Source organism: Rattus norvegicus, chromosome 17 (genome assembly GCF_021556685.1).
Source record: "Rattus norvegicus strain SHRSP/BbbUtx chromosome 17, alternate assembly SHRSP_T2T, whole genome shotgun sequence".
In the NCBI taxonomy this organism is placed as follows: domain Eukaryota; kingdom Metazoa; phylum Chordata; class Mammalia; order Rodentia; family Muridae; genus Rattus; species Rattus norvegicus.
The window spans coordinates 78,968,826-78,990,285 of record NC_141550.1 but is presented as its reverse complement, the minus strand read 5'-3'; the positions used below and the strand labels follow the sequence as shown (position 1 = coordinate 78,990,285).

Sequence of the window (21,460 nt, the reverse complement as noted above, 5' to 3'; positions counted from 1 at the left end):
CTTTTGTTCCCCAGAAGCTTAAAATTCTCACCTGAAGTTCTCCTCTGTGGAGTTTGTTTATTTGAGTATTCATAACACCTGGTTAGACTGGACATGGCAGTTGTCTGTTTTACATCTTATCTCAAAGGAACAGATCTGAATCAGAACCCCAAGTAAGGCTCAGATGAGACCTCCTGCTGGGCTGGCTTGACTCCCGCCAGCCCCCCACCCCTTATGCACTGCTGGGAGTAGAACCCTGGGCTCTGCATGTTTGGCTATCAGGTATCCTTAGCTCTTGCACAGACTTTTTAATTGCATCCCAACGTAACGTCTTTGCTAGCTTTCGTCAGAGAAGGGAAGGAGGTCTCTCTCTACCAGGGGCTGTACACACAGGCTCCTCCTCCTTCCTAGACGCCCTGCATACGTCCAGAGAACACAGTAACAACGTCCTGAAGCACTCACTTACATGTGGGCCTCTGAGTACAGTTCCCAGCCCCACTTTAAACAAGGGGCTCTAAGCTCCTTGTTAGGAAGCAGGACCATCAGCGTTTGTTGAAAACACCGGGTGGCTCCAATGCACAGTTCAGCCGTAGCTGTTTTCCAAATGGAAGGAGTACCTATCAGTCTCTCCAGGAAAGCCAGAGCATCTCCAAGCACTTCAGGAGCAGAGTTTGATAATTTGAAAGGGTCAGCTCTCGTGCTAGTAACCCGATCAGCCATTTTGGAAACTAAACACACAACTCACATCCCACAGAGAGGAGACTAGCTAAGAAATACAGATTTAAATATATCGTGCGGGCTTTTCGCTGTGGTTTCCTTTTTCTGTAGAATAAGGGACGGTGCATGCCAGGCACCTTCTCTACCACCGAGCTGCAGCTCGAGACCTTACCCCCGTGTGTTTTTCTGAGAGTTTTCAAAGTCGCTGGCTAAAACTCTTGCTTTGGCTGAAAAAGGAAGGGTCGGTAAGTGGTCCAGTCAGATGCAGTTGCCACGTGCACAGGTTAAGCACGGCTAAGCATTAAGACATCACCGGAGATCGACACCAATGTTCTTGGTAGTTAATACTGTAAAATAGCGCGGTAATGAAGTTCTGGTTTAAGTAGGGTTTGTTTCGGTCTGTTTATTTTTGGCTCATTTTGTTCATTCATTCTTGGCTCATTTTGTTCATTCATTCGTTGTTTGTTTGTTGATCCTCCTGGCTCAGTGCTGGGATCACTAACAGGTGTCTGCCACCGCACCTGATGCCCAGGGGGGTTTAATTATTTGCTGACTTCAGCAGCTTTTCCACCAGAAAAATACCTCTAAAATCAGGAGCCCACGGGGTGGGGGTGGGACAGTTTGGGGGAAGGTGTGGACCCACTGGCCTCACATACAGTTTAAAAACTTCCGACTTGCACAGAGCAAACACAGCTCACCTGGAGCTTATCACTGTTTCCCTCCTAGATTGGTGGACAACTTACACTAAACAGGAGTCAGCAAGTTCAAGGCCATTGGGGCTTAGCAGGAGCCTGGGGCTGCTCTTGGCTGTCTACCTTCCGCACAGTACTTTTAAAGACTTTTGAACTAAGATTTCTCCTGGACGTTTCTCAGGAGCCTTGGCCTGCTCGGAGCACTGCATCCTCGTCTTCATACTTCTCCTCACCCTTCCTCATTCTTGAGCGCTCTGTGGAAAAGTCCGCTGCATGGTAAGGCAGCGTCCACTGTGACCACCGTACTCCTGAGCCTTGTGTGGCTAGCGTCCAAGGTAAAAGCTGGACTCCATGTGAGATGGTCACAGCACGACTGTCCCAAGTCAGCCTCATTCCCACTGTTCTGAACTCTCCCCTTTGTCCCCCAAAGACTTGTGGGTGTCTTTGTTATCAGCCCATAGCACAATGTCTGTCTGTCTGTCTGTCTTTCTTTATTCTTTCTTTCTTTTTTTCTTTCTTTCATTATCTGAGACAGGGTTTCTCTGTGTAACAGCCCTAGCTGTCCTGCACTCGATTTGTAGACCAGGCTGGCCTTGAACTCACAGAAATCTGAAGGCCTCTGCATTCTGAGTGCTGGGATTAAGAGCATAAACCACCACTTCACAGCTTATTTTCCTTTTTAAAGATTTATTTATTATATATAAGTACACTGTAGCTGTCTTCAGACACACCAGAAGAGGGCATCAGATCTCATTACAGATGGTTGTGAGCCACCATGTGGTTGCTGGGATTTGAACTCAGGACCTCTGGAAGAGCAGTCAATGAGCCATCTCTCCAGCACCCACAGCTTATTTTCTTTAATTGGAATTTCTAACAATTCCCAAAGTGCTAAACGTGAGAAAGAGGACTTTTTTTTTGGTTGTCAAAGACTCATGTAGCCCAGGCTAGCCTTGGACTCCCTATGTATCTGAAGAAGACCTTGAACTTCTGAGTCTGTTGCCTCTACTTCTGTAGCGTTGAGATCACAGGCCTCCCCTATTATAACCAGTTTACGCAGTGCTGGAGATGAACCCAGCACTTTACGCAGGCACCCTGCCTACCACCACACACCTAGCCCCGTGTAAGGGGAACCTAAGGATTCACTCAAGCTTTCAGTCCTCTGAAGCCTTACCAAAAACACCACCGTCCCACTGTAGAAGGCAGCGAGGGGCGCCAGTTCAATTGGAACCCTTGCCCCAGCTTATTATATGTACAAATTGACTGTTTTACGCATCTGTGGAGAACGGGGTTTGTAAAGGGAAGCAGTAGAGAACTAATAATCTAGAGTCTTGCATCTCAGGGACTACAGAGACCCTGAGAGGTCACACTCCTATCCCACACGACAGAACAGGAAACCCGGTTACCGAAGCTCTGAGTGGGGAACCCCAAGGTCACACGGCTATCCGTGATGAAGCCCAAGTTGAGGAGCCCCTGAGCCCCTGAGTCTCTGAGTCCCAGTGGAACGTGTCTCTCTTTGCCTGTCCATTGTAGAGGTACATTTGTAACCTGACCCCCAGCAATTTGGAGGCAGAGGCAGGCAGATCTCAGTGAGTTCGAGGCCAGCCTGGTCTACAAAGCAAGTCCAGGATGGCCAGGGCTGTGCTACCCTGAGAAACCCTGTCTCAAGCAAACAATAAAGATTTGTAATCTGTACATACCTGTTTGTCTGCCCAGTGACGATCAGGGCTTAGCCCATGATAGAACAGTCTACAAAATCTACCAAAGAAACACAGGTACACCCCAGGGTTTCGGATAACTAAGACAGGCAGAAAATTAAGTATTTCACAGCACTAGTCAGACAACTGGCCCCTGAGAAAGAGAAGCAGTCTCAGAGAGAAAGTAGAAAAACAAAACAACTCAGGACAGAACAAAGGGTTGAAAGAGAGCCCAATCCACAGACTGCAGTCCCATGCACGGTTTTTGGTGACTTAAAGTAGCTGAAACAAAACAGAACCACAGTTTGCATAGGCATTGAGTGTCCCTGCAAGGGCTCAGGTGTTGGGAGCTTTGTTCTCTGCTGTTTGGGGAGTTTCTGTGACCATCAGGAGGTGTGACCTAGCTCAAGGAAGTAGGTCACTAGGGGTAGGTTCTTGTGGGTAGTCCCAGGCCCCTTCCTACCCTTCGTTCTCTCTTTCCTTCTCTGCTTCCTGTCCACCTCCAGTTGGCTCTGCTGCCACAATGTTCTGCTCAAGTGCACTGGCACCAAATTGACCTTGCCCCCTCTGAGTTGTCCTCCTAGGTGTCTAGCTCACAGGAATGCACAAGGAACTAATAAGAGAACTTCTCTGATGATGTAGGGAAAGATGGCCGAACAGGTGTGAAAGCGCTTGCAGAACAAGCCTGCTGACCCAAGTTCAATCCTCGGAGCTCACAGGGAGAGAAAAGAACTGACTCCTAAAGTTGCCCTTTGATCTCTGCGTGTACACGGTGGCAATGAATGCAAACCTTCCTCCCACACAAATAAACAATAAATAAAGATGCATTCAGCAGCCTTCTCCTCAACTGAGAGAACGCTCTCCACGAACCTCAACAAATGCACGGCACAGAATGGCACACTGAACCCTAGAGGAAATGTTTTTCCTGTGTGCGCATATATTCAATGATAAGAGTTCAACTTATAAATAAGTTAGGCGCAAGAGGAGATCAATAGCAGCAGAGCAATTAAAACAATATGTTGAAAGAAAAGCCCCCCTCTCGGTTTCAAACTATGTTTACTCCTTACTGGATTTGAGTAATATTGTCAGGCTGTGGTTGACCCGGAGCAAACATATCTCGGATGAAGGCAGGAAGAAAGCAGTTAGGAAAGTACCCGCCAAGCATGAAGACCTGAGTTCAGACGCCCAGCATCCACGGAAAAACTGGCCACACTGGCACACATCTGTAACCACAGCACAAGAGGCTTTGCGGGGGGAGGAAGACACAAGGCTATCTGGAGCTCAACAGGCAAGCCAGCCTAGCTCTGGGCTCAGTGAGAGAGAGAGAGAGACACTGTCTCAGGCAATAAGGACTGTGGGAAATGACCAAGGAAGACATTAGACACTGCCTCCTGCCCCCACAGACCTCTTCTGTGTATATGCTCCCTAACACACACACACACACACACACACACACACACACAAGAGCAAATAGGAGAACGCCGGCTGGCACAGTTCTCAACACTGTTAGTCATTAGCAGACTGCAAATCAAAGCCACAATGAGATACTACTTCATACCATTAGGATGGCCTTAACAAGTGACATGTGACCTATACGTGTGACGGAACGCTGTGTATTCAAAAGAAAGGGACAAAGGACCAATACACTGCTGACGAATCTTGAAACCACAAAGGCCAAATGTTTTAAGATTCCATTTGTATGAGGATAGGCAAATCGAGAAACAGGAAGCAGATTAGTGGCTGCCAGGAGCCACTAATGAATTGCATTCATTCCCACGGAGTCAGGGAGACTGTTTAATGGGGAGGGGTGATGGAAAAGTTCTAGAACCAGACAGGTGTGATGGTTACATGCCCCTATTAATATACTTAGTGTCGCGCTTTAATAGACTTTAAGATATATGTAACTATGTACTTTATATTTTACTATAATAAAAAAATGATAATAGGACAGGTGAAATGGTTCAGTGAGTGGAGGTACTCGCCACCAAATGTGACAACTTGAGTTCTATACCAGAGGTTCACATCGTGAAAAAGAGAACCCATCCGTGTAAACTGTCCTTTGACCTCTACATGGGCACTGTGGCACATGCACATATATGTGCATACATGTACACGAATGTGCACAATGCACACGAATGTGCACAATGCACACACGTGCATAATACACACGTGTGCACGTATACACACATGTGTACACACATGTACACACATGTATGCACACAAATACATGTAATAAACTTTTTTTTCTTAATGAGAATCATTTCAGCACTTGGGAGGTAGAGATAGATGGACTGGAAGCTCTACCAGGCATCAAGCTCAAGTTCAAGACCAGCCTCAACTAAATGAGACCCGGATGGGGCAGGAGTGGTTGATGGGTGAGAATCAAGTTTTCCCAGTGCTAAGGTATGCTCCATTCACAAAGACCTAGCAGACTCTGCTCCAGAAAGGTTGGATATGAGGCCGTACAGACCATTAGTACAACACCGGCTTTTGTTAAATTCTCTCAAATTTCAAGATGGGTGCTGTCACCCCGGGAGGGAGCAATGGCCTTACGGAGGAGGAGGAACTTCTCTGTGGTTCACACAGACAGGCTATCAGCTCAGCACACTGGAGCTGGTCAGACAGACCACAGATATAGCTATAAGAGACGGCCAACCCAGCATGAGCAGAGGCACTCAGAGACTGGACAGAGGGCCCTCTCTGTAAGACACCCCTGAGGAAGCCATGATTGAGCAACCAAGAAGTGCAATGGAGACAAATGCTACCCTTGACCATCCAAGCACCCAGGATCTGTGATGCTCCTAGGATTCCCCTGGCACCTACCAAATGGCCCGATGCCATTGGCATGCATCCCATAACAGCTCAAATAAGATACACTCGAACTTTTTGTTCCAGAGGATTCCCTGTGCTGGGCTCTGCTCCCCACAGGTCATCCACTTGCCTCCCTTCTGGTTTCAAGGCTCTGCTCTGCCTCCAGCAGTTACCTGAGCCGATCTTCAGATCAACACAAGGTGCCAACTGTAGGCTCCTGAGGTGTCTGAGAACCTCAGAGCCGAGGCCAGGAGTCTCATCAGCCACCGACGAAGGCAGGATTACCAGATCTGGGTTTAATCAGTTTGGACCCCACAGCTCTTTATCTAGAGATTCTCCATGTGCATTGGCAAGTCAGGGCTCAGCTGGTCAGACAGACCACAAATGTACCATGGAGGAACTGAGGGCCTCACCAAGCCTCCCTTAAAACAGGCCAACCCCTCTGCAACAGAGGAAGCACGAGACTCCGAGACTCTGTTTTCAAAAGCACAGCCCATCTTTGTAGCTGTTACTTATCCTAGTTTCAAATGTCTGTTTTCTATGAATGGAGAAAAAAAATGCTTTCAAATTATCAGCATCCAAAATTTTCCAGGAGACGTTTACTAGAGGCACTGTTAAAAGGAACCAATCCAGACCCTGGAAAAAAAAAAGCCTATTACTCTTCTGGGCAAGAAAATACAGAAGATTCCATACATACACTGTCAACCTGGCAAGAAAGGTCTCAGCCTGACTTCCACCCTTCCCACCCAACCCCAAGTAAATAGGGCATTTGTTTGTATTTCCACATTGGCCGCACCAACGAAAGTACCTCCTCCACCTAGAAAAACAATCTGGAACATTCAGGCACGGAGTACGAGGGCAAAGTTTTAGCACACACTGGAGCACCTCATAGAAAAATTATTTTTTTCACAAAAGTCCATCCTGCAAGCACTTTCCCCAAGTTTACACTTAATACCTGGTTTGGTATTTCTAGATCGTTCCAGGACAAAGCGTTTTGTTGTTGTCTCTATTAAAACTGGAGCCAGAAGGAATCTTCCCACAGCAGGGCTTGAAAGTTTTACTCTGTTTAGGGGAGAAACACACACACACACACACACACACACACACACACACACACACACACACACACACACACACATTTGGGCTCCCCCCTTCATTTTCTCCTTTGCACCAAATAGGTTCAGGCAAAGAGTTAAAAGTTGTCCTGCGGTTAAGTGCCTAGGGGAGGGGGGCTAATTGCTTAAATTTAGAATCCGTCAAACAATGCTGGGAAACTTTCTGTCTTGGGGAAACGCTGCAGTTTATTTGACTGCCTTTTGTTAAGCCCTGTCCCATTTGCAACATATTCGTTCTTTCTAATCCTACGGTCCCAGGTCACCCCGCAGCCCCACACAAACATCCCCGCGCGATTCAGTTACCTGCGGGGAACCGGCCGGGGCACGGAAAACCTGCGGAAAGATTCGCGCAGGATCCTGGTTTAACAGGTGGCTCCAGGTTTGAGCCTCGCAAGGGACACGGTCCTCACGCGCAGTCGGCTCCAGGAAGGGTAAGGGACCAAAGCCTGAGAGTCTGGGACCCAACTCAGACAACACGCCAGGAACCACTGAGCGTTCGCCCACGGGAAAACCCCAAGGTGAAAAGCCACGCGTCGCGACCCCCGAAGTCCCGGGATGAAGGCCATCCGGTGGCAGTGACCTGGGCAACGACAGCGCCCCAGCTGCGCGCAAACGACTTCCCCAATTTCCGAGACCCGGACCCGGCGCCCCGGATGATCCGGACAGCTGCTGCCGCGCCCCGCACCCCGCTCCCGGCGCCCGGCCTGTCCCCGCTCAGTGGGGCGGAACTCACCGAGCCAAGTCCCCTTCGCGGGTCGCAGGTGTCCACGCCGACTGAGACCCGCAGGGCTCACGCTGTCCGCCAGCCAGCAAGTCGTGCACGCACACACGCCGATCGTCCCGTGCTGCCTGGCGCGCGCTCTCTGGCACCCAGCACCTCCCTGCCGCGCTCTCCCGGCCGGCCGCGCGCGCCCAGCCACACAGCACCTCGGCAGCGCGTTCCCGGCTACAGGAGTCCCGTGGGCCAGAGGTAGTCTGCGCGCCCCCGCGAAACTTAAAGGGCCAGCGCCCAAAGCCCTGGACTGGGCCTTTCAGGACTTCTCCTTGTGAGACTGAACTGAGGGTGAGCAATGTGAAGTCGCAATGCGGACATGCTTTTGAAGCCCTGAGTAAGAAGGGACTTCACCAGCAACTTCATCAGCAACTTTGAGAGTTCCGTTGGTGCTTGCTTTTTGAAGTAGAATTTCACTATGTAGGATGGCTTCAAGTTCATGATCCTCCTGCCTCAGCCTTCTGACTTCTGGGATTACAGGCATTCAACAACACTATTCTAAAGAGTCACTATCCATTTAATAATAATAATGGCTGTGACTGATGAAATACTTACACTTTCAAACAAGGCACATAGCATACATATTTCATTAATTCATTCAGACAATGTTTTCTTTTTTCCTATTTATTTTTGTTTAGGGGGTGGGGTTAGGTCTTTGTTTGTTTGTTTTGAAAAGGGGTCTCATTCTGTAGACTTGGCTGGCCCGGAGCTCACTACACAGACTCTGATTCAGAGAGACCCATCTGCAGGCTAGGATTAAAGACGTGTGCGACCACGTCCAGCTTTTTCACTTGTAATGAACTTGTAAGCATTGCCCATTTGTGAGTTACTTGTCCTCATGCCTGTGCACATTGAACAAAGTTTTCAGCAGAGTAGACATGGAGCTCCTTAAACATTTATCTTTTTTTTTTTTGTCATGAAAAAAATGTCAAAATCCTTCTTGCTTTTTGAGGACTTTGGTTTCTTTTGATCCATCTATCCACTCATTCATCCCTTCATTCGTGTGTGTGTGTGTATGTGTGTGTATGTGTGTGTATGAGTGTGTGTGAGTATGTGTGTGTGTTTATGTGTGTGAATGTGTGTGTGTCTGTGTGAGTGTGTGTGTAGTGTGTGAGTGTGTGTGTGTAGTGTGTGAGTGTGTGTGAAGTGTGTGTGAGTGTATGAGTGTGAAGTGTGTGTGAGTATATGTGAGTGTGTGTGAATGTGTGTGTATGTGTGTGAAGTGTGTGTGAGTATGTGTGAGTGTGTGTATGAGTGTGTGTATAAGTGTGTGAAGTGTGTGTGTATGTATGTGTGTGTGTGTGTGTGTGTGTGTGTGTGTGTGTGTGTGTTCGTGAGTTGCGTCACAAAAGGGAAGGTCAGCAAACAGCCTTCAGGAACTGGTGCTGTCTTTCCAACACGTAGGATAGATTTCAGGGCTCAGGACAAGCCCCTCAATCTGATGAGCCATCTCCAGGGCTGACTGAGCCGTTTGGCTTCTTATGGTCATTTTACAGAGAGGGACTACTGAGGTAGACAAGGCTGAAGAAATGGCCTGGTTTTGATTCTGTCATTTGTTGCAATGCCTTTGCCACCGGAAACACTTCTGCATAGCTAATAATAATAGCTCGTTGTGGCAGCCTCTCAGAAACAGGCAGAAGCTAATGTTATCGGCAAGAAAGCCAGCAGCATGAATTTTATTCATTGTAAGGCTTGCTGTGGCTTGAATGACAACCACATGACGATCTGTGTCCCCATTTAATAGAAAGTGAAGGAAGTGGCTGGCCACACAAATGACTGGGTTACAGGCAGCTGACAGGGCTGAGTCCAATTCCTTAGTCCTGAGATCATACCTTGGTCCTCCCCAGGAAGAAGAAGTACCTGATTAAAGGGAAGAAAACTTTTTCTCTAATAACACATTGGCCTGGCCTAACTCCTTGCATCTTTAATTAATGTTTACAAAGCACTTTAATCTACATGCTAGTTAATTAGGCAAGAGTTATCACTCCCCTCTTTCTGAACTGAATCCAGAAGAGGATTTAATCCCATAGTTCCCAGATCCTTGGTGAATAAAAACCCAAGCTTTTCCTTTCTGCACTCTCCCCTTTTTCCCCTCTCGCCTCTCTTAAAATACTGTCTCATATTGTGTTAAATGTGGATGCATTTATCCTAAGTGATTTTTTTAAGAGGTATATAATATTAAATGCTGTGTGTTAAAAGTAATATAGTTCACCCCGCCCCCCTTGTCTTTAAGAAAGCAGGTCAGATCTGGTGTGGTAGCACACGCCTTTAATCTCAGCACTCAGGAGGTAGAGGCTGATGGGTCTCTTAGAGTTTGAGACCAGCCTGGGCTACACAGTAGTCCAGGCTAGCCAAGGCCACATAATGAGATGTGTCTCAAACAAAGAGAAAACAGATCAGGTAAAAAGACAAACAGACAAACAAAAGAACACCCCCCCTCCCCTCCTCCCTAAAAACCCTCAGGCTTTTTATAAATACTTCACAGAATATCTTTTCAATTTACTATTGTTCTTGATAAGCTCTTCTTTGGGGTGTGGGTTTTTTTTGGGGTGTGGGGGGTTGTTTGGTTTGCCTTGTTTTCCCCCAAGACAGGGTTTCTCTGTGTATTCCTCCCTATCCTGGAACTTCCTTGTAGACCAGGCTAACCTCTAACTCACAGAGATCTGCGGGTCTCTGCCTCCTGTCAGGAGTGTGATTAATGGCCTGCAGTACCACCAACACCCGGCAGGGGGCGTTTTAAAATTTTTCAGCTGTCTTTTTCTTGGCGATGAAATTAAAAAGGAGGAAATGAAAGGATGGTGGAATTGTCAAGGAAAGAAAGAAAACACATAAAAGTAGAAGGAAACAGGTAAGGGTGGAGGGGAGACGATCACGGAAGATGAGAGATTTCAGCCAAGAGGCCCTCCCACTAGCGAACGCCAGTGTTTGTGAGAATTAGTCCAGCGTGGCTGTAGAAAGCCACAGGGGCTGGTTTAACTACAGAGAATGCACTGACATCTGCTCTTGGCTCACCTCTTACTTTTTGAGACAAGGTCCTACTATCCCAATTATAGAGGGATTATAGAGGTATATCTGTGCTCTACCCTGCTCCCCCAGCCCCCTACCCCTTACTAGAATACTTCAGCTTTCATCGTTCAGCTGGAAAGGAGACAGGAACATCCATTCTCTCACAGCGCTGAGAAAGATTCCAACTTTCAGGATTCTGAAAGTGCTCCTGAAGAGAACTTTCTTTCTCTCTTTTTCTCTCACTGTAGCTGTCTTCAGACACACCAGAAGAGGGCATCAGATCTCATTACAGATGGTTGTGAGCCACCATGTGGTCGCTGGGAATTGAACTCAGGACCTCTGGAAGAACAGTCAGTGCTCTTAACCGCTGAGCCGTCTCTTCAGCCCCTGAAGAGAACTTTCCAAAGGAAATCTTAGGTGAGCAGCCTCTACTATGATGAATTGCTCTGGGACCCAAAACAACACTGCCAGTCAACCATGGACTCAGAATGGTGAGCAACAATGCCCCTTCCCCATAGCTTATTAAAACTGTCTTGTTACGGTTCTGGAAAGCCAATCACCACCTGAGCTCCATAGGAGACAAATATGAACACGATAAAAATGAAAATTTTAAAGTATTCTGCGTGGAGCTGAGGATGTGTAAGCTTGGCCTGGAAGCTCCCCAGCACCTGCTTGGCCAGCAGGCAGAGCACCTCACACCCTCAGTTTCAGCACTTTGAAGGGGAGAGGCAGGAGGATCAGAAGTTCAAGGTCATGCTGGGCTACTTGTTCAAGACCAGCCCGGGGCCATAAGAGACCCTGTATGAAACAAAGACATGCTAGTAAATTAAGTTAAACATGTTTTTATTTTATAATGAAAATAAAAGTCATATGGTCCAAATACTATTTTAGTCAGTATGGAACTTATGTGGTCTATTTAATTTTTGCCAACCAGTGACATCATAGCCTCCCTAATTTATGGAAATGCGCTGTGATGCTCACACAGTGACAAAAATCACCCATGGACAAACCCAGTCATGGCTGATTTCAATATTAAAAGCTTTGGAAAGTCCTTAATCCAAAGTTACTTGTTCTGGGTGTGTTTATGGGTGATTCTTATGGGATTTTATACTCTCCACAAAAACTAAGGAATTTTAGTTTTTAGGTGAGTAAACGCCAATGTTGAAAGGAGAGAGTCCGGGCTGGAGAGACGGCTCAGTGGTTAAGAGCACTGACTGCTCTTCCAGAGGTCCTGAGTTCAATTCCCAGCAACCACATGGTGGCTCACAACCATCTACTGGGATCTGATGCCCTTTTCTGGTGTGTCTGAAGACAGCGACAGTGTACTCACAGTCAATAAATAAATAAAAATCTGTTAAAAAGAGGATAAAAAGGAAAGGAGAGAATCCGGCATCTGACAGTCTCTGTTCAGTTTCCCTTCACGTGAGGGAGATACACATAGACCATGAAGAGATAAGAGAATGGGAAACAAACAAAACCCCATATCTTAGTTATGGTTTCTATTCCTGCACAAAACATCAGGACCAAGAAGCAAGTTGGGGAGGAAAGGGTTTATTCAGCTCACACTTCCACATTGCTGTTCATCACCAAAGGAAGTCAGGACTGGAACTCAAGCAGGTCAGGAAGCAGGGGCTGATGCAGAGGCCATGGAGGGATGTTACTTACTGGCTTGCTCCCCCTGGCTTGCTCAGCTTGCTTTCTTATAGAACCCAAGACCACCAGCCCAGGGGCGCACCACTCACAATGGGCTGGGTCCTTCCCCCCTTGATCACTAATTGAGAAAATGCCTTACAGCTGGGTCTCATGGAGGCATTTCCTCAAGGGAGGATCCTTTCTCTGTGATAACTCCAGCTGGTGTCAGGTTGACAGCCTAGATGTCTATTGGAAGGGAGAAAGAAAAGGAGATTGACTGATTTCAAGGTTTGTACTAGAAAGAAGTAATTGAGAGGCTGGGCAGATGGCTCAGTGGTTTAGAGCACTTGCTGCTCTTGCAGAGAGGAGCAGAGTGCAGTTCCCAGCACCCATGTTGGTAGCTCTTAACCACCTGTAACTCCAGCTCGAGGGGATCTGACATCATCTTCTGGCATCCAAAGGTGTCCACACACATGTATAAATGAATACAAACCAGCTTAAGTCTTCTTTTCTGTTGTTTTTGTTTGTTTTGTTTTGCTTTGTTTTTTCTTTTTTTTTAAATATTTTATTTATTTATTTATTATATATGAGTACACTGTAGCTGCCTTTAGACACACCAGACAAGGGCATCAGATCTCATTACAGATGGTTGTGAGCCACCATGTGGTTGCTGGGATTTGAACTCAGGACCTCGGGAAGAGCAGTCGGTGCTCTTAACCACTGAGCCATCTCTCCAGCCCTGCTTTGTTTTTTCAAGATAGGATTTCTCTGCCCTATGCTTGCCTGTCCTGAGACCAGGCTGTTCTCAAAATCAGAGATCCACCTCCCTCTGCTTCCCAAGTGCTGGGGTTAAAGGTGTGTGCCACCACTGCCCAGCAGAGCTTAAGAAAATAAATTATTCGACAGAGGGAATTATGACCTGGGGTGATGGGTCTTTTTAAAAAATACCAGATAGTATCACAAATGCATGTACTGCCTGTATTTCGGGTCAATATTTTGAAGAGTATAGATGGGAGAAAATAAACTCCATCTAAAGTAGTTAACTAGCTAGTTAGTTAGTGCTCACTATAATTAACTAGCTAGTTGGTTAGTGCTCACTAGGCAAGCGCCCACCGCTGAGCCAAACCTGAAGTTTCTCAAAGTCTGTTGTTGTTGAACTTTAGTTTTAGTGTTTCAGAGACAGGGTTTCCTCTGTGTGGCCCAGGCTAGCCCTCAACTTCCCACTCCCAACCTCTCAGGTGCTGGGATCACAAATGTGTGTTTCCCATACCCATATCAAGTGCTGGGACTACAGGCATGCGTCTTACATCCAGCCCCATAGTCTAAGTCTAATAGTCAGAGTTCTGGAAGAGGTACAAGACCTCAAAAATCCTCAGCCAAAGCCAAACCCCTCAAAGTCAGCCTCGTGTGCACTAGGCTAGCACACTACCAACCGAGCTACACTCCAGCCTCTGCCAACTTAAACTCTGGCTATACCATTTCGTGTAAAGTGCTTTGTGATTGCAGATTTCTGAGTGTGAGGGCTGGCATTTCCCCATACAACTTAGATATGACCCACGACACCCTTTGCTGTTGGCTCTGACCCGGAACAGAATGCTAGTGATGTTAATTCCCTGGGTTCTGAGTAATAAGCTCTTCTCCCTGGGTTTGAGAATTGGGATGGTCACTCAAATAGTGCGGCAGTGAGACCTAGGTGTGCCCGGGTCCTCCCATATCCAACAACTCCCTTCATGGCCGGAAACCATGAGGTCAGGCTCCCATGCACCAGACACATTTCTATTTCCAAGTTACAGTTTCAGCGGAGAGGAGGATAAGAGATCCCTGACGTTTCTCTGAGATGCTTAAAATATATTTCATTTTCTAAGTTGGTAAATAGGATTCAAATAAACAAACTCTTCCTATAAAGAATCACAACAGGAAAACCCAGACAAAAGCACACAAAACTCCCCCAGCGTCATTTTCCTGTTATCCTGAAGTTGCAACAGAATACTGAGCCCTCAGCGCCAAGAGCAGGTACTTGCCGTCCCTTAACATTTTAAATCCAGTAAGTTCACCATAGAAGCTCAGTGGTAGAGTGCTTTCCTAGCCTGTGTGAAATGCTCAATACAAAACACACACACACACACACACACACACACACATACACACACACGCAGACATACACACAGATATACACATAGACACACACATACAGACACAGACACATACAGACACAGAGACACACACACATGCAGACACACACACACAAGCAGACATACATACACAGACACATTCAGACACACACACACATGCAGACACACACACATGCAGACACACACACACATGCAGACACACACACAGACACACACAAAGACACGCAGACACACACACGCAGACATACACACAGATATACACATAGACACACACATACAGACACACACATGCAGACAAACACATACAGACACATACAGACACAGACACACACACAGAGACACACACATATACACACACACACACACACACAGACACACAGACACAGACACACACAGAGACACACACACATATACACACACACAAGCAGACATACACACACAGACACATTCAGACACACACACATGCAGACACACACAGACACACACACAGACACACACATATACACACACACACAAGCAGACATACACACACAGACACATTCAGACACACACACATGCAGACACACACAGACACACACACACAGACACACACATATACACACACACACAAGCAGACATACATACACAGACACATTCAGACACACACACACACACACATACACACACACACATACACACACACCCACACACACACACACACTATTGCCCGGCATGGACACCCCTCCTTACATTCCCACCAGTATTTAAAGGGTCTGACTTCCTGCAGGCCTTGCCAGTATCGACTGCTCTCCCTAAAAACAAACAGTGAAGAGTTAAGGCTGAATCTTGACTCCGGAACTGGGGCGTGTGTGACCCTAACTTAGAGTGTGCTCATTACCGCAGTCTGATCTCTGCTGTGTGGAAAGGGGAGTTTGTTGGAAGTTTGCTGGAGACAAGATATGGAAGCAATAAAACGATTTCGTTTTTATAGCCTTAAATAAGCCAGTTATAAAAAATAAAGTGCTAAGCAGAGGGAATTTTCTCCACTTGGCTTTTTCTTAAAATTTTTAATTTACTTCACAAATGCTTCACAGGGGGCTAGGGCAGGCTAAATGCATTTATTGCCTTTACACTTTTATTTTCCTCTGACGCCTGCCTGGCTTCTGTTCTCACAGCCATTCGACGGCTATAGATTTTGTTTTTAGCTCTCACTCAAATTTTCAATCACTAGACAGTTGGGGTCGTGCATTCAGTGTGAGCATTTCCCCCATAGCTGAATATGAACGGAGACACCTCTTCACGGGCTAAAGGACCCATCACCCTGGCCTCCAATGTGATGATCCAAAAAACCTTCAACCACTGTCATGCTCTGCTTCATTTAATAGTTGAGGGCCTCCTCTGGGTTCTGATTGAAAAGCTTGTCTGCAAATGGTTGGCTGGGCATCACATTCACTAAATTCACTCATCCATCTGCACCCTTATTTGGTTGTGAGAGGCTATGCTCTCCCTTTGGAATGCCAGGGGTGGGAGAATTACAGACACGAAGAGGAACAAACTCAGGATAAACAAAACCAAGTTAAGTCCTTCCATGGGAGACAGAAAAATCCACCAGCAGCCCCTGTGGTAGAGCACTTGTCTGACATATTTGAGGCTTTAGGATGGAGATGGAGAGAGGGAAGTATTTTACAGCCAGGAATTTACTTAATCAGTAGATTGCTTGCCTCGTTGGTACGGAGTCTGGAAACAACACCGAACATTACATATAGCATGTGGCGCATGCCTGTAACCGCAGCGTTCAGAGGTAGAAGCAGGAGGATCAGAGGTTCAAGGTTAGCCTTGACTCCACAGCAGGTTTGAGGCAAATCTGGGATAGACGAGACTCTGAAGCCCTTTGGAGTCTCACAAGATGAAATCTGGAACCTCGAAGAAGGATCCAGGGAGGAAGGAGAAGGGAAGAGCTAGCTAGAGGCGCAGGAAGTCCATGTCTTCGTGTAGAGACATGGATCTAAAGATCTAAGTGTCTGGGAAGACTTAGGCTCTAAGATGGCTGTGATGTCTGACATTCAGATCATGTAGTAATTTCCTCTGGTCCTCTTAGTGCTTCAGTCACCAGAAGTGAACGGGGAGGATCAGATCCCACCATTTGCAGAGAAGCAGGCAGGGGCTGATACAGAGCTGGAAGTCTCTGACAGCGTGGAGAAAATGCAAACTCCCTTGCTTTTGAATATGATGGAGAAGTGGGGTAGTGTGTTCTAGACTCCCGCTAATTAAAGTCTCCCGACTCCAGTGCTGAGGGATTGGATCTTGGGACTTGAGCATGCTAGGCAAGTGCACTATCGTTTGCCTTCCATTTTGGCATTTAATAAAGCAGTTTCAAGAAGCTAAAAACCAAATAGATATTGGAGTTGTATCAATAGTCACACAGGCAACGTGGGACAAGGACAATGTCCCTTCTACAAACATGTCAGTGTGCTCCCGAGACCAGATTGTGTCTACCACTATTAAATCTGTTACCTCAGACCTTTGACCTTCTTTTTAAAAGTTCTTCTAAAGGTGTGGAGACCCTGAGCTAGAGAAGTAGATAACTTACTAGGTGAGGTATTTGTGCTTACAAGGACCTGAATTTGCTCCCTCAGAACACACACACACAAATAAATATATATATTTAAAGTACAGTATGGTGGTGCTTTGCTGTCCCAGTGCTGGGTAGGTGGAGACAGCTGGATCTCTGAGGACTTTCTGGTCAGCCAGCCTAGCTGACTCTTCCTCAAACAAACAAACACAAGCCTAAAGAGGAATGACAGGTGAGCCTGACCCTGGCTTCTATATACATACACAAATGCAAAACCCCCAGAAAGCTTGTTCCCCCATTTCATAAAATAAATACCACAGCATTTTTTATCTCTATCGTTTTACAGCACACAAAACTCACTCACATCTGATTCTCACAGCAGCCTTGGAAGATGCTCCCATTTTACAGATGAGGAAACCAAGGCTCCAAAGGTTTTGAATGTCTGGCTCAGAGCAGTTCGTGTAGCGAGGAGCAGATTACCTCTGAGGCCACTGCCTTGTTTGACCTTTGCCGGAGCAGTTGTGATGGGTAAGCCCCGTTGTCAACTTGACTGGATCTGGAATCACCACAGAAACACACTTCTAGATCTATGAGAGTGTGTACGGCAGTGTTGAACTGAACAGGGAAGATTCGCCCTGAATGTGGACAGCACCTCCCTCTCATGGATCGGGGTGCAGGCTGAATGGAAGGGGCAAGCAAATTGAGAGGCGGCCCTCACCTCTGTCTGCTTCCTGGCTGTGGATGCAGCACAGGACATCATGGCTTCCCTGCTGTGATGGACTTACACTGCTATCCAAAGCACACTCTTCCTTTCTGGAGTTGCGTCTGGCAGGTGTGTTGCCACAGCAACTAGGGAAGGAGCCCATAGAGCCGCCCTTTGCAATTTCGTGGTCACCCAGCATAGCCGGAAGTTTGGTTGCACCCTTTTTCTTTTGGAAGCCAATTAAGGTATCTGTACTCCAATTATTGACCGTTTTCAAACCTATCCAATTAGTCGTGGGGAAAAAAAACCACAACCTTTACGACAGACGAAGGAGCAGCAATAAACATTAGGGATGTGAAAAATCTCATTACGGATGTGGAAATCTTCCTTTATTAAATATTCATCATCGGAGTGAGGATGCTGAGAGATGCTGGGGGTAGGGTGCAGGGATACAAGAGTAAAAAAATCTTGGTCTTTTAACTAGAGGCTGAGAGGGACGTGAAAATCCAACAGGATTTTGATGGAAAGCCTCAAAAGTTTCTCTCCGGTGTTCAATAAAGCATAACTAAACACCAAGTCTGAAGTAACAGCGTAGACTTATAAAAAGATTCTGTGCTCCCCATGCCAATTAGATCTGAAACAGAACAATTCGCTTGAGCACAATTAACATAGACAAAGTCTCATCTTGTCCTGAGACAGACAAACGGCCTTCAGGCAAAACACAGAAGTAGCAGAGAGACGGCATCTGAGATCCCAGCTCCATGGAAATCTATTTTACAGGCTAAGGGAAGAGCTGGCCCCAAACACAGGCTGCTTCACTCCCGAATTCTCCCAGCAGGAACAGATGGGCCGTCCTTGTAAATTGCTTATTATGGTGGGGCACTCGTTCTCAATGGAGTATTTACACACCACATTTTCAAGAAGCAGAGGCTAGCCTCCAGATAGCAAGGACCCTTGATCTACAAACGGTTCCATAGTGGATTTGAGCTTGATAGCCCAGCAGTCTACTTCCTAAAACCAAAATGAACTCATTACATTTTCCTTGATTGTCCTTTCTCCTTCCTCTCCTGGGAAGAAGCTGAACAGGCCTAGTTGGGGTCATCGAGCAATTATGAGTTGCCTCAGAGCTCCACAGGATGCACAGGCAAGGAGTCATCTCATTTATGGAGTGGGATAGCAGGTCCTTGCTAGATTACATTCTGTTAAACAATTGTTTTAGGGCCTGGGGGAGGACTCCGGAAGTAAAGTGCTTGCTTTGAAGACCTCCGTTGAAACCCTCAGAATCCACGGGAAGTCCAATGTGATGCCTGTGGTCCTGGTGGTCCTGTGGAGAGAGTGGAGGCCGAGACAGAAGGATTCCTGCAAGTTCTCAGTTCACCCAGTGGTGCTGTTAGGGAGAGACCCTGACTCAAGTTGAAAAGTGGACACTGACACCCACGTGTATCACGAGGTGTGTGCGCCTGCATTCACACCAACAGAAGATAATTTTGAAAACTATTGATTCTTTGTGAGTTTCCCATCATGCACTTCAATTCCATTCACCTCCCCTGCTTCTTGTATTTGTCCTCCACCCTTGCAATCTGCCCCCAAAATTACACACACACACACACACACACACACACACACACACACACACACATGCATAGAAGACATCTCATTTTGGAAGCTGCAGTGTGTCACAGTGTGTCCCACAGTATATCCCTCTATCCACACGTCTTCACTTGCAAATATTCATTGCAATGAGTCATTGGCCTGGTCCGAGGTCTCTTTCTTCTGTGACTCCATCGATATTGGATCCTCACTGGGACTCCTCCCAGTTATCCTATTGTTGCCCTCCCTGTGTCATGGAGATCCTGCAGTTTTGGATCAGCAGGGTCTCCCCTTTCCACACCCCAACAGTTCACAGATGATGTAGATGTTGGGGTGAACCGACTCAAAGCCCTGGATCTGGTATCTGAGCTCCTCAGTGCATGGGCTCCCCTTTATTTGCAACACCAGGGCAAGTTCTCCAGCATGGCTCCAGTTATGTCATCCAATGCCACCATCAGTAGGAGGCAGGGTCAGCTCCCCTGCTCTCCTGCCCTCGGGACCGGCTCACCTGCACCCACGTGTCCAGAGCCAGCTCCACTGTGCTGCCCAGTACGGGGTCAGGACCTGCTTTCCCAAGCGGTGCATCGGGCAAGGGGCTGGAACAGGTCCAGCTTTCATACTCCACAGGACTGGCTCACTCGAACCTTCTCCGTCAGGGCCAGCTCCATTGTGTTGCCCAGGCAAGGTGAAGAACCCACTCTTCTTCCAGTGGGGGCCACGGACAGCTCTCCTGCTCTCCCAACCCCACGGCCAGCTTTCCAGAATACCACAGGTGGTGAGGGGCGTGGGAGAGCATCTCCCATTAGCCCACTCCACCTCACGGCAGATGAATGGTGGGAGCCAGCTGCTCTCATGCCCATGGTGCCACCTCACCTGTACCCCGTCCACCAGGGCCACCTGTGCTACCCAGGCAAGGTACAGGGCTTGCTCTCCCGAATGCTTCCGTGGCAAGGGGCAGGGCCAGACCACACGTTCTCATGACCTGGGGCCATCTCGTGACAGGCTAATACCTCCATGCCCCTGACACAGGAACCAGCTCCGCGGCACACCGCGGGCTCTGCCAAGCGCTGCAGCTGGTGAGAGGTGGGGCAGCAGGTGAGGCTCCATGTGTCTCTGGATGTCTCCTGACTTTACCTTTAACCTCCAATGCCATCCCTGGGGGCTGTACTGATCGCCTTGTCACTGACCGCAGCACATTAGGTCCCAGCCCAGGGCAAGTCAGGAGTTAAAACCGATTTTAAAATCCAGGTTGGAGCTTGGATGGTGGCTCAGTTGGTAGAGTGCATGCACAAAGCCCCAGGTTTGGTCTCTAGCATCTCGTGAACTAGGTGTAGCACATGGCTATAACCCCAGCATACAGGAGAATCATAAGTTCAGGGTCATCCTTGGTAGTCAAGGAAATGTTCTGAACTACCTGAGACCCTTATTTAAACAAACAAACAAACAAACAAACAAATAAAATCTCAAAACATGCTCAAGGGAAATTATTTTTATTTCATAGATACATTTGCCAAATTGAGAGTTCAGAAAATTCAGGGGCTAAGGATGTATGTGGGATAGCACAGGTATGAGCCTGGCGCCCCCTACACACACATACATACATACATACACACACACACACACACACACACACATACACACACATACATACACATACACACACATGCACACACGCACATGCACACTTTCATGTGGAGTGGTTGTGAGCTGAGATTTCGGTGAAGGGCATCTCGGAGATTATTTGCATATGTGCAATGCAGAGAGCCCATCTCAACCCTCCTGTGGCTCTAATTCTGAGAGAAGGTGGCAGGGGATAGAATTCAGGCCACACGCAGCTTTGGAGGCATGATTCATGCTTCATGTCCTCCTGTTAAGACCGGATATAGATCTCTCCTGAGAGACACAGCCAGAGCATGTCCAATACAGAGGTCAGTGCTAGCAGCAAACCACCGAACTGAGAACAGGACCCCCTTGGCGAGAATTAGAGGAAGGATTGAGAGAGCTGAAGGAGCTTGTAACCCCATAAGAGCAACAATGCCAACCGACCAGAGCTTCCAGGGACTAAG

At 47.3% G+C, this 21,460-nt stretch overlaps 1 protein-coding gene and 1 long non-coding RNA gene across 7 annotated transcripts in view; one reads left to right on the top strand and one right to left on the bottom strand.

Annotated features, from left to right (window-relative positions):
* Positions 1-7,933, bottom strand: part of Proser2 (proline and serine rich 2) — a 34,218-nt gene extending 26,285 nt beyond the window's left edge. For 3 of the 6 annotated variants that reach the window (XM_087591535.1, XM_087591533.1, XM_087591536.1), the window contains exon 1: positions 7,742-7,933. The gene's annotated coding sequence lies outside the window, so the exon portion shown is untranslated. 6 annotated transcript variants of the gene reach the window in all.
* LOC148000287 (uncharacterized) lies at positions 7,224-18,378 on the top strand. Its single transcript, XR_015641339.1, has 3 exons — positions 7,224-8,071; positions 11,035-11,277; positions 17,448-18,378. It is a non-coding gene; the product is annotated as an uncharacterized LOC148000287 (long non-coding RNA).
* The last annotated feature ends 3,082 nt before the right edge of the window (positions 18,379-21,460 follow it).